This window comes from Malus sylvestris, chromosome 17 (genome assembly GCF_916048215.2).
Source record: "Malus sylvestris chromosome 17, drMalSylv7.2, whole genome shotgun sequence".
Classification (NCBI taxonomy): Eukaryota; Viridiplantae; Streptophyta; class Magnoliopsida; order Rosales; family Rosaceae; genus Malus; species Malus sylvestris.
The window spans coordinates 2,149,205-2,167,212 of NC_062276.1; positions in this window are offsets into that span (position 1 = coordinate 2,149,205).

Genomic DNA, 18,008 nt, shown 5'->3' on the forward strand with positions numbered 1-18,008 from the left:
GCCTCGCATCTGAAGACGGAATTTGAGATGAAGGATCTTGGGAAACTTGTTTATGCCTTGACTTGAAGTTCAACCGTTGTTTTGATGGTACTTTGGTCTACCAGTCAAATTATACCCCAAAGGTGTTACCTTTGACTATACTTATAATATTCCATATGCTATATACAAATGAGACCCTTGAAGAGGTTATGGAATCCGAAGTTCCATATCTGAGTTTAATTTTGCACTTTGTTGTACTTAGCTCATTGCGTTAGATAGGACAACTCTTTCGTTGTTGATATATTGGTAAAGATACAACACCGCGCTTACACGCAGCCACTGAATTGGTATTAAAGATGTTTTCCGCTACCTTGAAGGTACTACTGATTTGGGCTAATCCCAACGCATCTCAAGCGGATCCCCCCTGATCCTCGGAATAATGCTTGCCTTATTTGTTATGCTGACGCAAGTTATTTATCAAATATGCACAAGGCACATATCCCCGAGTGGTTATGTCTTTACCGTTAAGGAGATCGCAATATCTTAGAGGTCCATATGGAATAACACACACCTTACAATTACACATCACTCTCTTTCTCTCTATTGCTAATGCACCCTCTCTCTCTCTCTCTTTCTCTCTCTCCTTATTATAGTTCAGTAAATTAGGCCTACAACAAGGGTGACTAAATTTTTAGACAATTATTTGTAGATCAAAAGATGTGGTGGTTGATGGTTAGGTTCTTGTTTTGATAATTTAAAAAGGAGTCCAATCATTAACCGCCACATCATATGGTCCACAAAATATAGTCTAAATTTAGTCTATCTAATATTACAAAAAAATGGACATAGAATCCTAGGAGGAAATGAGGGGTAGTGCCACTTGAGCAAATTATAAAAAGTTTTTTTTTAACCAAAATGGTCCTTAAGATTGGCATGACTTTCCACGTTGATCCCTAAGATTTGAAATCAGTAGAAGCGGTCATGAGTTTGTCCACCGTCAATCATTTTGGTCATTCCATGAAAAATCTCCTTTAAATATGGGTAAAATGACAAAACTACTATCATTTTTTTGTCAAATTATGTTGGTCTATTGTTTATTAAATTAAGGGTGTTTTTGTCATTTTCAACAGAGATTTTCACGAAATGACCAAAATAATTGACGGTGGACAAACTCAAAGACTACTTTTATTGATTTCAAATTTTAGGGACCAATGTAAGTAGTTCTTAGAGATCAAGCGTTCTTTCAGGTTGAGGTTGTCCACGAAGCACACTGACATACACTCGATTTCTTCGTTGTCAATCAGCATGACTGAGACACTCAACACTCAAACTTCCGAGAAAGCACAAAGAGGCAAAGCCCCACACAAACCCCTAGAAGTACAACAGATTGAAATCCACACACCACTCAACACCAGTTTAGGAGTAGGAAAGAGCTCTGATGCACTAGATCTAAGCATGAGCAGAGTGAACGGTGGGAAATGAGCTAACGGGGAAGGCTAGATCAGGGATGGGAGGCATATGAAGGAGAGAAAGGAGAACCATAATTTAAGGATTTAGTAGTGTTAAAAAGCCATAATTTCAAGAATGTTAGTCAAGGTTATGCTGCACTCGTCTACAAAGAAAGCCAACATGGTAATTTGATGCACTAAGCAGACCTTTAAGGTCTCCTTTGGTATTGTTTTTTTTTTCACCAAAAATTGATTCACTTTAAATTTAACTAATAAAGAAGTGGATGGTAAAACTAAAACAGCCTACTTATTTTAAAAGGAATGCCTTCCTGACATCAGCTTTTGAAAGCTGCTTCATAAAAAGCTAAGTTGAGCTTTTAATGAGTATTTTCAATTCTTGTAATACCTCATTAGTTTTTTAAAATGACATTATTTATCCTTCTACAAATATTTTATCCCAGTGTAGAGCAAAGTGATCGCCACCACCTTTAAGTACAAACACTAACATTACACCACCATCACCACCACCACCATTACCACTATTATTGTTTCCACCACCACCACAGTTGTCACCATGACCACCACCACCATTGTTGCCGCCACTGCAACCGCCACCACCCCTAATTCCATTGTTACCTCTACACCCCCAACCACCATTCACCATTGCTAGCACTACCAACATACCCTTACCATTGCCGCTACCATCACCCAACCTTCACCTCCATCACCCATACTACCATGTCCATTTTTGTCATCATATACAATTATATCACTTTTACATCAAAATTGTTTTTCATAATCACGACACTTTTAAAAATACAGTTTATCAAACGTTCATTGCTTTATTTTACAACTAATTACTCTCAAAGCACAATGAAAATAGTTTCTTTAAAAAGCACATCAATCCCAAACTAGCCATAAGCTCAATCGATCAGTCCAAATACAAAAACCAGTCTATATTTTAAGAACTTCAAAGTGATTCATTAGTGCAACCTTAGGCTTCCATTTGCCAATCTAGTGCTGGACAAAGAAAGTTATGCAATTTCGGGCTTGATAACTTCTACGTAGTATGGCAAACTGCCATTTTTATTAGCGTAGTCGTCGCAGCTAGGCTTACTTGATAGTTGATACTGCTGCAGTTGAATAGTATACGGGTAAAACATTGTTTATTGATAGATGAAAATACCAAATACAAAGAGTTCTTTATATAGCGAAAGACTAAAGCAAACCTTAAACTAAAACAAGCAAGTAATTCAAAACTTAACGGGCAAGGGATTAATCCTTGGCTGGCAAGACAACTAATTTTAATAATAATAAACCAAATTCCAACATCCCTGTCAAACTCAAGTCGATACACGACATGGGTTTGCCAAAGTGGATGTGGATGCAAGCTCTATTATACTATCTTTTGATGTCAATTCCAATACGAAATCCCATCGATGTAAGTGAAAGATTCCAAATTCCAATTCCAGTGCTTGTGCCAATACCAGTGCAAGATTTTAATGCCAATGTCTGTGCAAGATTCCAATACCAGTGCTAGTGCCAATGCTAATGCGAGTACTAGTGTAAACTTCCAATGCAAGTTCAAGCTACCATGCCCAATCATCTTTTCTACATTTAGATTCCGAATCAATTGCAATATGCAAAACAGAAGGTACAACTGCTGCTTCAAGATGTGATCTGTGAGATCCCGTATTTTTAGAGTTTATTTTAGGTATTATTACTACCGTGATTTTATCCTTATCCAACTCTTAGCTGAGGTGAATTACCATTCATCCTATTTATGTCTACGTGGCTAGCTATCATTTTTACCGATCCAAATTGCTATAAGAAAGAAGGATTATGTGCTTAGAGGGCACGTATATATGCTGACTATGTGAAGCTACCTTGTGGACGTGTGCTCTATATTGCCATGCAATTGACACCTCTCAATAGGATAGTTATCAAGTCTTTATAATTTATCCGTGTCTATTAAATTATAATATTTTTACTTAGCCTTCAAGTTTTGCAACCGCCATAACCTAGTATAAGTAGGACTTTCCTATCTTTGGTTTCAAACATGAATTGTTTGATAAATGCATGCGATGCAAGCAAGTGTTATTATGTAGAGGTGGTGTGTATTTGTATATATATGTATGTACGTGTGTGTGTATTATATATGTTTAGATAAGAAAAGAAAATAGGATGGAAGAAATACATGGCATTAGGAGTGATTAAGGAGCTTGCTTAGGAATGTGGAGCTTAGTTATTGCAGTAGTGACGTGGATCTTCGTTTTAGCTTTGGAATCAAGGTAGGGGTTTCTTAGAGAACTTATCACTACTTGGGGTATTTGTCTTGTTGAAACTTTGTGAAATATGTGTTATATTTGGTATACCTCTGTAATTGATGTAATTGTGTATATTGGAATATGATATATATTATTGTTGATAATGTGGATATTGTGATGTTGATAATTATATGCATATGTCATTGCATATTGGAAGGGATGGATTTTATTGGAATATCCGAGATTGAGATATGGAAATGGAAATATTCTTTTGTGTGGTTGAGTTCGAATGGACCAGCAAGCATGGCAAAAATGAAATTATAGGAATGATACTAAGTAGTGGAGACTGGCGATCGAGAGGAGAACAAGATGACTAACAAAAGGGGAAATTTGGGTTGATTGAGTTACGGGGTTACTTTATATAATAAAGCATTCAAATCACTGCTGCAGTGGTAAAATGTATGGTATGGGACATGTAGGTCCGCATGTTTTATTATATAGATTAAAGGGCTGGGTAATTAAAGTTAAGATGCATTCATGGAATATAATATATGTTTGATAACATGTTATAATTGATTATGTTGCATGACACTTGGTTTAGCCTTAACAATTATCTTTGATCAGATTTATGTCTCTACTGAGCTGTGATTTCACTCACCCTGTACATTTTAGACCTTGTAGGTTCAATACAAGATTAAAGAAGGGTAGATGAGCTGAGGTTGTGTTAGACGAGGGATTTTAAGGATTTTATTGTCTTGTACACCTGTAAGGATTTTGGAGTTAATTGTATAAGAGAAGTTAGTTTTTCATTTATTTTTAATTTTTTTTTATTTTTACTCGCGAACCAGGCCCGGAGTCATATTTTTCCACCGACACAAGGTTCGAGGCGTGACATGGTCTTTGTGGGAATCCATGTTTTTGAAATAACTCAGGACATTAGGATTTCCAATGCCCTTTCCCTTTACAATAAGAACACTTATCCATAGCAACATCAGTTTTAATACGAGGTCTCGATTTAATTGCCGCAGCCAATGTTGAAGTGTTTGACAAAGATGAAGAAAGCCTATGCAACTGGACACAGACTTCTTCAACTTGTAATTCATTAAGAATATAATCAACAGATGGAAAAGGAGTTCAATGTAGGATGGAGCTACAGAGAGTCTCAAACTCATCTCGAATAGGCATCAGAAACTGAACAAGATGTTGTTCTTCTCTATATAGACAATAGAGCTCAACAGTGCCAAGTCCTTTAGGTTCAGTCAACGCAAGTTGATCCTAAAGATCAGTCATTTCATTATAAAAAAAACTTGAATACTCTTATCACCCTATTGGATTGCACGAATCTCCATTTCTAATTGATACCTCTTAGCAAAATTGGCCTTGGTATACAACTTTGCTAAGTGATCCACTTTCTTAGACTTTGAGAACTTAGCAAGTTGCACCCCAATAGTCAAATCAACAGAATTATTAATCCAAGTAATAATCTTTGAATTATTCATCTCCCAAGCAGCAAGCAATTCAACATGTTTTTCATCCTTGGGGTTATTCTGAATGGAAACCATTCCAAACACCTAACCCCATAGTCTTTTTCCAATAAAAAAAATTCTTCATCACAAACACCCAATACACATAATTATTTCCATTTAATTTCACACCAATAGCTTGTAGGGAATCATCCTTTTGCAGATGCCATATCTACAATGACAATACTAAGGAAAAAGATACCTGATAGCAGACAGGCGAGTCAAACAGATGGGTTGTTATATGTAGAACGACATAAAACAACAGCGGGTTCTGATCTGGTTATGCAGGAGCGATCGTAATCTGGTACTGGTGTAGAATGAAGCAGGTGCAAAAATGCAGATTTAAAGGGTGTGGGTGCAGGGGTTTCAAGGCTTATGCGTATGACAACGAGGAACGACGGTTTGGAGAAATGCGTCAAGCTGCAAGTGCAGTGGTGCGGGTACCAAATCGTGAGTACAAAGGTATGGGTAGGTTGCAGCAGGTGGGGTCCATACAGGTGCAATGGTGCAGGGTGATCTGGTGTGGTAGTGGGCTACGAATCAGTCAGTCTGACAGTGCGTCGATTCCTAAGGAAAGTCCAACGAACCTGCTCTTGATACCAAGTTGAACAATATATGGGGGTAAAAGCATTGTTTATTGATAGTTGAAAATGCCAACAAAGACTTCTTTATATAGTGAAAGACTAAAGCAAACCCTAAACTAAAACAAGTAAGTAATTCAAAAACTTAACGGGCAAGGGATTAATCCTTGGCCCGCAAGACAACTAATTCTAATAATAATAAACCAAATTTCAACACTTTGATCCTTAAATTAATTTGTTCGCAAAGTTTGCTTCTAAACTCCCAGCTAGGCTTACTTGATACTACTGCTTTGATCCTTAAATTTATTTGTAGGCAAAGTATGGCTTCTAAACTCCCAAGTATCATAAGTTAAGATTCCATATATACTTGGTTCACTATTTCTTTCTTTGTTTTCATATATAAACGCATGATCATGATCTACCTATAATAAAATCTATCATCAAAATTAAAGTGTTAAATGTATATGAAAGGTTCGCTTTGTTTGTAAGGAATGTATGGTCACTTACTCTTCAATTTAATATCAAGGGTGGACATGTCAAGAATAAATGGACTTGTCTTCAATGTTTTAATCTCAAACCGTGATATCAAATTCAAGGGTTAGTGACCATGATCTCAACCATGAGACTTGACATGTTTATCACTATCTTGTGCATTATTTTCTTTTCTTTCTATTTAAAATTTCAATTTTAATTTTTTTTCCCTATAATCCTTGTCTCAGAATAAGGTTTTAATCCCAAAACCTTGATGTGGAGTAAGCAATAATCCGAAAAGTCTTAAAACTGACACGTGAAGTTTTACTAAAGAATGAATGGAGAAAGCACTAACAAAGTGGTAAATGTCAAAGTAACCAGGGGTGGCCTCATTCCTACATAAGCGATGATGTCATGACTTGGTGGAGAAGGCACAAAGAATTATTGGTTTGATGGAGATAAAACTATGGCTTGGTGCCGCCACCACCACCACCGTCGTCGCCATTACTGCTTCTCCTACCACCAGTGTAATCTCTGCACCCTCAACCACCACACACCATTATTGGCACTACCAGCATACCCATATCATTGCCGCTACCATCACCCATACCGCCACGACCACCATAGCTATCACCCACCATCCCCATCACCACTACCATGTCTATTTTTGTCATTTTACAATTATATCATTCCATTTAAATTTACCAAAACGTTTTACACTGCTTTTCATAGTCACAACACTTTAAAAAATACAATTTATGAAACGCTCATTTGCTTTATTTTACAGCTAATTATTCCTAAAATACAATGAAAGCACTTTTTCAAAAACGCATAACAATCCCAAACTCGCCCTAAGCTGAATCCATCAGTCCAAATACAAAAACCAGTTTATTGAGAACTTCAGAGCGATTCCTTAGTGCAACCTTGCGCATCCATTTGCCAATGTAGTGCTGGACAAAGAATGTTTTGCAATTTAGGGGTTGATAACTTCTACATAGTATGGCAAACTGCCAATTTTTATTAGCGTAGGCACCGTAGCTAGGCTTTCCTTGATAGTGCTACTTTGATCCTTAAATTAATTTGTAGGCAAAGTATGACTTCTAAATTTCCAGCTAGGCTTACTTGATATTGCTGCTTTGATCTCTAAATTAATTCGTACACAAAGTATGACTTCTACACTCCCAAGCGTCAAAAGTTAAGATTCCATGTATACGTGGTTCTTTCATTGTTTGTATTTGTTGGAAAGACAATTAAAAATGTTGAAAGTATCATAACTTGTCAAGTCATTGCTAATATGAACGGGCATATTCTGCTGATTTGTTACGAATGTCGATCCATAAAATAAAGGACAAACTTCGTCTAACAAAAGGAGACCAAATTATTTATTAATTTATCGTTGACTATATAGTGTGTGTATATATATATATTAGATACAGGTTTAGCATGCAGCACCAATGCTATATATCCCCAACTCAAGCTGAAATATTTTGTGAAGGCTTCCCCATTTCAATTCAAGTAATTACTTATACTTGGTTCACAATTTCTTTCTTTGTTTTCATATATAAACACATGATCATGATCTACAGATTGAGCATGGCAGCAGAGTTCAACCGAGTAGAAAACCCAGGTATCCATCATCAAAATTAAGTATTAAATGTAAATGAAAGGTTCTCTTGGCTTCCTTGTGTGTTAGGAACTCATGGTCACTCACTCTTGAATTTAATATCAAGGGTGGAACCATAGAGAACAAATGGATGTGATTTCAAGATTTTTATCTCAAACTTTGATATCAAACTCAAGGGTTAGTCACCATGAACCCTTGATCATCAGGTGACCAAAAGGATAAGGCTCGACCTGTTTATCACCTTGTGCATTATTTTCTTTTCTCTGTCTATTTAAAATTTTAATTTCAATTTTTTTCCCTAGAATCCCTGTTTCACAATAAGGTTTTAAGTGATATCAAATCCAAGATTAGAGATTGTTGCGTGTGCTGGGTGTCGAGTAATGAAAGTTGGGTGTGAAGAGATTGTTGTGTTGTGTATAAATAGAAACTCAGGGGAGGAGAATTGAAGAAGAAAGTAGTTAGATACCATATTTAGTTACATACTTACCCTTGACAGGTGAGATCGAGTATCAAGCTTTCTTCGATGCGTAAGGACGGGTGATTTGCATGAAACGACGGAGTTTCTTATCCTACACCCCAATGCAATAACAGCAACAGATCCATGGGGCACAGCTCTTCACATCGCGGTATTAATAGGGAACGAGCAAATTGTGGAAGAGCTGGTGCAGTTGATGACGGAGGAAGACTTGGAAGTAAAAGATAGTTATGGTATGACGGCTCTTGAATATGCTGCTAGAGACAACATCAAGATGGTTGAATGCATGTTTACGAAGAACAAGAAACTACTTGCCGTAGAGTCCGGCCCATCGACTCCGATTGTCATCGCTGCTTTTAATGAGAGATGGGATATAGTTCGGTACATCTACTCTTTCACACCACCCGAAGATCTAATGCCAGATAAAGGCCCTCACGGCTCTCGACTTGTTAGCTATTGTCCTTATGCCAAACAATTTGGTATGCCACTTCTAAAATGGATAAAATCATAAGTAAAGTGCTTTTTCTCTCCTCAGTGAGAGTTCTTTCTCCTCTGTGAAAATCCGCCGCTGTGCGTGTCTTTTGTGTGAGTGAAGGTCTTCGCTCTACTCTCCTAGTTGGTTTTTCGTTCTCTGTGCTTCTGGATCTTTGGTTTGGGAGGTTTTATCTGGGTGGGGTCGGTGGAGTATTATTTTCATCTTTGAATTCATCGATTGGGGTTGTGTTTTTGCTGGTTGTGGAGGGGGTTGGTATGGAGGGGAGTGGGCAGGGTATTTATTCCTCCTACTCTGTTATCTTGGGGTCTGGATTGTACTGCTCTTTCATTTTGGGGGTTTCGGTATTATTCATCTTTACTTCTTCTTTCGATGTGGAAACTTTAGTCAGGAAGTATCGGTGGTATCGTGTGGATGGTGAACCTATGGGTGTATTCAAGTGTCAACGAATTGATTGCAAGAATTGTATTTATGGGTCTTACATGGGTTTGGTTGGCAGCTTTAAAGAACCTCGGTTCCTTTTGCCCTTAAGTGGTAGGTACGTTCAGGTCTCTGCTTTTATTGCAATTTTTAATGTGCTTCAATTGGCTTTTAAAGGAGAATTTAGACAGATAAAAGGTATGAGACTGTTAATTGCTGTTTCTCCAAAGGCTTTTTTTTGTGCATCTGAAATTGTTTGCGGCATCCCCTGGGCCTCGAAGTTTTGGAGTCAGACAAATATGGAGAATCAAGGTGTGGATGAGCTTGTGGTTCATCTGGATCGTTCGATGGATCTGTCTGCAATGGAGCATGGTGTGAAAACGGTTGGTATGGCTCTGGCGCACAAAACGTTGAACAGGTGGGCCATTAGGAATATTCTCAGCACGGCTTGGAAGGATTTGGGTGTAGTGGGAATTAAATGGGTACAAGAGAACTTGTTTATTATTTCCGTGCAGGATCAGAGTATGGCGAACAAAATCCTTGAGCAGGTGCCTTGAGCAGTCATGAAGAAGAATTTTGTGGTGAAGACTTGGCCCCCGGACCTTGCTTTGGAGGAAGTTGACATGAAGACAGTACCTTTTTGGGTTCAAATCTGTGGTGTCCCATTATGTTTGGTTACTAAGGATAATGTAATCCGTCTTACTAGGGATGTTGGAGCTTTGTTTGAGTTGGAGGATCCAGCCAAAGCTCGAGGTTTTTTAAGGGTTAGAGTGTTAGTTAATACGGCGAAATCATTAGCTCTTGGCTGTTGGCTAAAAAGGGAGTTAAACCGTGAGACTTGGGTGGAGTTCAGATACGAGAGGCTCCAAGATTTTTGCTATCGATGTGGTCGCATTGGTCATGTAAATACTGAATGTTCGTTTGCGGCGAACTTGGGAGGGGCGGCTGGTTATGGTGATTGGATAAAAGCTCCCCCAGTGATTGATTTTGTAGTGCGGCTGGTTATGGTTATGCCATCTGATATTCCATGGATGTGTGCCGGGGACTTTAATAAGTTCCTTTGGGATCATGAGAAGTCAGGTGGTGTGGAGGTCTTCTACAACCGACCCAGGTATCTGGAGGAATTTATGCAGGCTACTAATTTGTGGGATTTGGATTTTAATGGTCCTGCTTTCACTTGGCGAGGTATGCGCCATAGTGATTTAGTGGATAAGCGGATTGATAAGGCTTTGATCAACGGGTATTGGCAAGATTTGTGGCCTAAGGGGGATGAGTGTAATCAGTTGGTGAGATCTTACTGGAATCAGCTGGAACCTGGTGAGATTTTGGTGAGGTGGACGAAGAAAATTAATGATTGTAGATCCAGTCTTATACAGTGGAGTCGTAATAAATTTCATAAGAGGGGTCATCAGATTCAGAAGCTTCTTCAACAGTTGAGGGAGCTTCAAATGGATTGGGGTTCAAATATTGATGATATTAAGGTGAAATCAAGGCTTGTTGATGATCTGTGTGCTCAGGAGGAAAGTTATTGGATGCAGCGATCTAGAATTAAGTGGTTATGAGAAGGGGATGCTAATACCAAATTCTTTCATAATTCAACTTTGCATCGAAGACGGAGAAACCAACTTATCAAAATTAAGGATGAAAATGGGAATTGGGTGGAGCATCCTTGTCGTGTTCGCAAGTTGGTGGAGAATCATTTTATGTAGACTTTTACCTCAAGGGGAGCTCGGAATTAGGGATCGATGTTGGATTGTATTAGCTCGCGTGTTTCTGTGGATATGAATTAGGCGCTCTTGATGCCGGTTTCTGAGGATGAAATTAAGGCTATTGCTTTTAAAATGGGCGGTCTAAAAGCTCCTAGACCGGATGGTTTTCAAGGTATATTTTATCAGTCTTTTTGGGAGCATGTTTATGCGAATGTTAATGCTTTGGTGAGTGAGTTGATGCAGGGCACAAGTAGTCCGTCTATTTTTAATGCTACTCATATTGTCTTGATCCCCAAGGTTCCACACCCGGAGTCGGTTTCGCAGTTCAGGCCTATTAATCTTTGTAATTACTCTTACAAAGTGCTGTCAAAAGTTTTGGCGAATCGTTTGAAGGTTATTCTACCAAAGATCATCTCTCTTTCATAGAATGCTTTTGTAGCGGGTCGACAAATTCAAGATAATATTAGGATTGCTCATGAAATGTTTCACTTTTTGAAAGGGAAGACAGCGAAAAGTAAGTCTAAAATGGGTATTAAATTGGATATGCAGAAAGCCTATGATAGGGTGGAATGGGATTTTCTTGATGCGGTTATGGAAAGAATGAGCTTATGTAGTATGTGGAGAAAACTTGTTATGGGATGTGTTTCTTCTGTTAAGTTTGCGGTTCTTTTCAATGGGCAGCCCGGTGATCCTTCTAGGGGGTCTCAGGCAGGGAGACCTGTTATCTCCGTATCTGTTTATTTTAATTGGGGAGGTTCTCTCGAGCATGATTCAAATGGAGGTAGATGCTAAAAGGTTGGAGGGGTTGCGGCTAGGTTTCTTAGGGCCTATCATTTCTCACATTTTTTTTGCGGACGATACTCTACTTTTTCTCAGAGCAGATGTTAAATATTGCCGAAACTTACTTGATATTCTCGAGAGGTATTGTGAGGCATCGGGGCAGAAAGTTAATATGTAGAAATCAAGTATTTATTTTGGGGCAAATGTTCCAAAGGGGGTGGCTGCCAAAATGGGTGGCATTCTTGGTATGCCCGTGGTGGATCATCCAGGTAGTTATTTGGGTATTCCTGTTATTTGGGGTCGTTCAAAGAAACGTGGCCTTGCTTATGTGAATGGGATAATCTTGGGGAAGCTCCAAGGGTGGAAACAGAGCGCTTTGTCGCGGGCGGGAAGAGAAGTTTTGATTAAGGCTGTGGTACACACTATTCCTGCTTATCCTATGAGTATTTTTAAATTTCCTGCAGTTGTTTGTCAGGAATTGGATGCCATGGTTGCGAGGTTTTAGTGGGGAAGCAACGGAGAAAAAACGAAAGATACACTGGGTGTCAAATGAGGTCTTAGGCCTTTCTAAGGATAAGGATGGAATGGGCTTCAGGAATTTTCAAGAATTCAATGATGCATTACTAGCTATGCAGTGTTGGAGGTTAATTTCGGAGCCGAATTCATTGTGGGCTCGGGTTATTAAGGCCCGTTACTTCCCACATTGTTCGTTTTGGGAGGCAAAAAAATGGGCCAGGGCGTCGTGGGCTTGGTCCAGTCTTCTCACGGGCAGGGAGCTTCTTGCTGATGGTTCCCATTGGCAGATAATGGGGGGTGAAGATGTGCATGTTTGGGTGGATATGTGGATGCCCTCATTACCTTCGGGGTATCCAATACCGCTTGGCGAGGTTGAAGTCTCAAAAAATTTACGGGTTAGCTCTCTTATTGGCTCATCTTCCTGACAGTGGGATATTGATTTCTACGACCGCTCCTTTCTATGGCGGATCAAATGGCTATTCAGGAAACGTTTATTGTGGACCCGAGGAGGAAGGACCGTCTTGTTTGGACTACTAGCGAGAATGGTCAATACTCTGTTAAATCGAGTTATCGGTGGCTTCAGGTTCGATCTTTAGATTTCTTGGATCATCGCCTGCCTGTAGTTCATTCGATTTCGAAAAATTTGTGGAAAATTATTTGGCAGTTAGAGGTGCCCCAAAAAATTCGTCACTTCTTATGGTTATCGTTGCATCATGGCTTGCCAACTTGTGCGGCTCTTTTTAAAAGGCGATTATCCCCTACTCCTACATGTCCGCTTTGTCGTTGTGATGATGAATCTGTTGAGCATGTTTTTCTTCGTTGTCCTTGGGTGGAGGCTATATGGTTTGGTGGTGCTCTTCATTATAAAGTTGATAGAGCCGGTATCGATTCGTGGGCTTTGTGGTTGCAGGCAGTGTTGTTTTCGAATATGGGATATTCGGTAGATAGGAATTGGTTCCAGTCTTATGTTGCTTTTACTTGCTAGTTTATTTGGAAAACTCAATGTGATTTTGTGTTTAATCATGTCTCTATCAATCTTTCTAAGGTTGTTTTTGCTCTTTCGAATGCGTGCGGGAATTTTTTGCATGCTGTGAAGGATTTTGGAGCTCTGCGATCTGTGGTGGGTCCTCGGGATGCAGTTAGTATCAGGTGGTGTCCTCCTCCTCCATTTGTAAAAATTAATGTGGACTCTAACTGGTCTAAGTGTTTGCGGATAGGTTTTGCGGGGGTGGTTGCAAGGAATACAGAAGGATGTTTTATGGCTGCAGTGAGGTTCTCTCTTATGGCTCCTTCTTTTTTAGTGGCTGAGTCTCTTGCGATTCTTTGAGGTTGTGAGTTGGGTGCCACGTTGGGTTTCAGCTATGTTATTATTGAATCAGATTCTCTTCAAGCGATTTCTAGTTTAAACGGTTCTCTTGAAAATGGCAATTGGGAAGCTTTCCCCATTTTGGCTAGGGCTCAAAGGTTAGGTGGGGCTTTCCAGAACTGTTAGCTGGTCTTGGGTGCCAAGATCAGCCAATATAGCAGCGGATGTCCTTGCGTCGGCTGGTTTTACGGAGATGTGTGATTTAGTGTTGGTTAATAGACCCTCATCTTCTTTAGTTCATGTTTTATGTAATGATGGTCTCCCTTGTCCTCATTAGCTTAGTGTGGTGGGTTTGGGGTGACACTTTAACTTAGTTCAAGTGTGTGTGGCTTGTATCCCCGCTCACTGCTTTGCTCTGGTTTAGTTTTTGTGGTGTTTGCCTCTGTGTAGGCTTTCTAACTCCTTTTCGGCTTCTTAGCCCTGGGTTGTGTTGTCCTAGTTTTCAAAAAAAAAAAAAAAAAAAAAAACAATTTGGTAACAAAACTACTCTTTTTTTCCCTTTTTTTTAGCAAATGAGCTCATTAATTTACATTAAGAGGGGGGAGTGGGCTAAACCTCACACTGAGTTAGCCATGATAATGTGGATCAAATTCGTCTTTAGCGAGAATCAAACCTAAGACCTCTCACTTACAAGTGAAAATGAATATCACTAGACTGTAGTACTAAGTGGCAACAAAACTACTCTTAACTGAATCAAATTTTCTGCACTATATATATATATATATATATATATATATATATATATATATATATAAATGAAGCTTGAAAAATGACTTTAACTCCTGAAATTTAATTTTTCTCCATATAAAATCCGACATAAAATTTTCATTTATTATGTTTAACTTTACACATTGAAAATTGTAGGATCCTAAAAATATTCTATTTGAATGTTTGTGTACACAATTAATTTCGTAAGGGAAAATTAATGATTTTACAAAAAAACAAAAAAGGAAAACAAACATTAATTGTCATATCCTGGCCTGGGCCCCCACCACATCCCGGGCTCGAGTCCACCGTAGCACGATATTGTCCGCTTTGGACTTTGACCAAGCCCTCACGGTTTTGTTTCTGGGAACTCACACAAGAACTTCCCAGTGGGTCACCCATCCTGGGATTGTTTTCGCGCAAACTCGCTTAACTTCGGAGTTCCTAAGGAATCCGAATCCAGTGAGCTCCCAAAAAGCCTTATGCTAGGTATAAATGGGAATATACATATAAGGCTTAGAGGATCCACTCCCATGGGCGATGTGGGATGTTACAATCCACCCCTCTTAGGGGCCCGACGTCCTCATCGGCACACTTCTGACCAGGAATTGACTCTGATACCAAATTGTCACATCCCGGCCCGGGCCCCGACCACATCCCGGGCTCGACTCCGTCGTAGCACGATATTGTCTGTTTTGGGCCCCAACCATGCCCTCACGGTTTTGTTTCTGGGAACTCACACGAGAACTTCCCAGTAGGTCACCCCCATCATGAGATTGTTCTCACACGAACTCGCTTCACTTCGGAGTTCCTAAGGAATCCGAAGCCAATGAGCTCCCAAAATGCCTTATGCTAGGTAGAGATGGGAATATACATATAATGCTTAGATGATCCACTCTCCTGGGCGATGTGGGATGTTACATTAATGTTATAAAATTCGTTGGCTAATATATACTAACAATTAAACATGCCTAATATATATAATAACACATGCTTAATTAAGTCACAAAAATTTTATTTTACATATAAATGTAGGTAAATTATTTTACACACACACATATAATAACATGCCTAATATATATATAAACTAGCATAAAAAAACATTTTTTATTTTTGTTTTTAAAATGGGAAGGAGAAGGAGAGAGAACATGGGAGTGGAGTGGGAAGAGAGTTTTTGTTTTTTATTTTTTATTTTTTAATATTAGATATATGCTAAAATCACATGTAGGTGAAGTTTAAATAAAAAATAGCAAAATTAGTTTTGTGAAATTACATTATTGCCCATAATTCTTTTTTGTGATAGAAGACTAAATAGTTTTTCACTCTTTTAGTTGACAAAGAGGATTTTGTTAATATGTAGTTTAGATTCATGCAACCTACAAAATATAGAAATCTTATTTGATTCAAAATTAATTTACTTATATTTTACATAAAAATATAGGTGAATTATTTGAAGATAAAATAATAATATATGTGAAATAATTCACCTACAAAAATAAATTGACCTACATAATAAACAATATTATTTTATCCAAACTAATTTACTTGTTATTTTTTCATATAATAATAAAAATATGCCCAATATATATGATGACACATACAAAATAAATTACCTACATAATAAAGGAATGTTATTTGATTCAAAATTAATTTAGTTACAAAATAGAACAATGTTATTTGCTCATTATAAATTTGCATATAGGTAATTAATTTTTATAAAAAATTGAACATATTATGTGTGTGTGCATATATATATGTGTGTGTGTGCGCGCGCGCGCGCGCACGTGTGTAATATATTTGAATGTATATCTAGTAATATATATTTTTGAACGTATATGTAGTAATATATATATTTTTAAACGTATATGTCAGGTGTAATAATATGTGAAATAATTATTTGTTCACTATAATTAGGGTGAGTAATTACATTTATTGATTTATTTTGAATTTGTGGTAGAAGTTTTAAATAGTATGTAATAATAAGTCAATTATTTTTCTAGGAAATAAGAGTTGTAAGGGCTTATTTCTAAAGAACTCAGCAATTTCCTTAATCTACTATGGTGAGTTTTAATTAAAGAAGATGAAATTTCAAGGGGTAAACTGTAAAGTCATATTTTTAGTAATAATGATTGGTCTAAATGCGTACATACAAATCTTGCATGGGAGTTAGTTCAACTTTGCCCCCGCTTGGCATGTACTCAAGCCTTAGGAAGCTCTCCTATATCTACATTTGCTCATGTGCCCTCTGCATTTCCAAGTGGAACGTGGTTCAAATTTTGGCAATGGTTGATTTATAAATGTTAGTAATATCTTCCCTTTTCTCTTATTAACATCAAATTTGTCAACATTACGTGTGGCATGTACAAATGTCACCTTCCACATAAAGAGTTTCATTAGGTGATTCAAATAAGGTGGTCTTCCTAATTTTTTTTAATCATATTACAAATGGGCACTACTGTAATGGTATGTTTTTATCAAAAAATTCTGTTATATCACATGATCAGTGTTGTAAAAAAAAATTGGTCTTATGTCAAAGACATTATCTACAAGAAGTATTTTGAATGAGGAAGTCCTATTTCTTGGTAGGTATAAACAAAGAGCCTGCTCGTTCCGTCAGTGATTTTCGTATTAATGTTCAAAATCAAAAAAATGAACAAGGTAATCAGAGGAATAGCACAGGTATGTTAAAACTATGATTTGATATGTTGCAAGTCCTTTTCATATGTTCTGCTCTCTTTTTTATTTTTTTGTTGGCTCTTTTCAATTATACATGTCCTTATTTTTAATAATTAGTTAGGTGATATGTGGTTTGATGGAATGGAATAGACCATGAAATCCGGTCGCCCTATCTGAACATAATAAGATTGTACAATAGACAACGGTCTATCCGAATTCAAACGTGAAAATCAAGAAACAAAAATATAATCTCTATATATAAAGGGAGCTTAGAATTAGGGGTGGATTTTTTTGCCAAATTGTCATGCCAACCGAATTGCCAACCGTGCCATACCGATTTTGTGCCAAATTTTTTGTACCAATCGGTAATGGTACGGTATTGTACTGTACCGAAATTTCATGGTACGGTATTGGTAATGGATATCATTACCACGGTATTACCGTACCATACCGAAAATACAATATAATTTATAATTTATAATTTATATAATACATAATTATATAACATATATTTATAATATTCCAATAATTTGAAAATAAAACCCTACTTATATTAGCATTGTTGTTGGTGACTTTGATCTCTTAAAATTGTGGAAATCAAACACAAAAGAGTTCCTAATTCTTTCACAAATAGCCAAAATATCTTTGTAACCTCCACTTCTACTGTTGCTAGTGAAAATGCATTTAGTCTAGGGAAGAGGGTTGTGAACCCTTTTAGGGTATTCTTGACTCCTAAAATAATTGAGGCACTAGTGTGTACTAGTGGTTGGCTGAGGGCAGGTGAAGTAAACTTCTACAATGACCAACGGAAGATATGCTTCAATTTTACAAGGAAATAGAAGAAGAGAAAACAAGAAAAATATGCTTTAATTTTTTTAGTAAATTTGTTATTAAATGGTTTTCAACTTTAATTCTTCTTGCTACTAATTAATATGTTTTCTTTGTTTGTAATGTAAGCTTGATACAAACTCAATC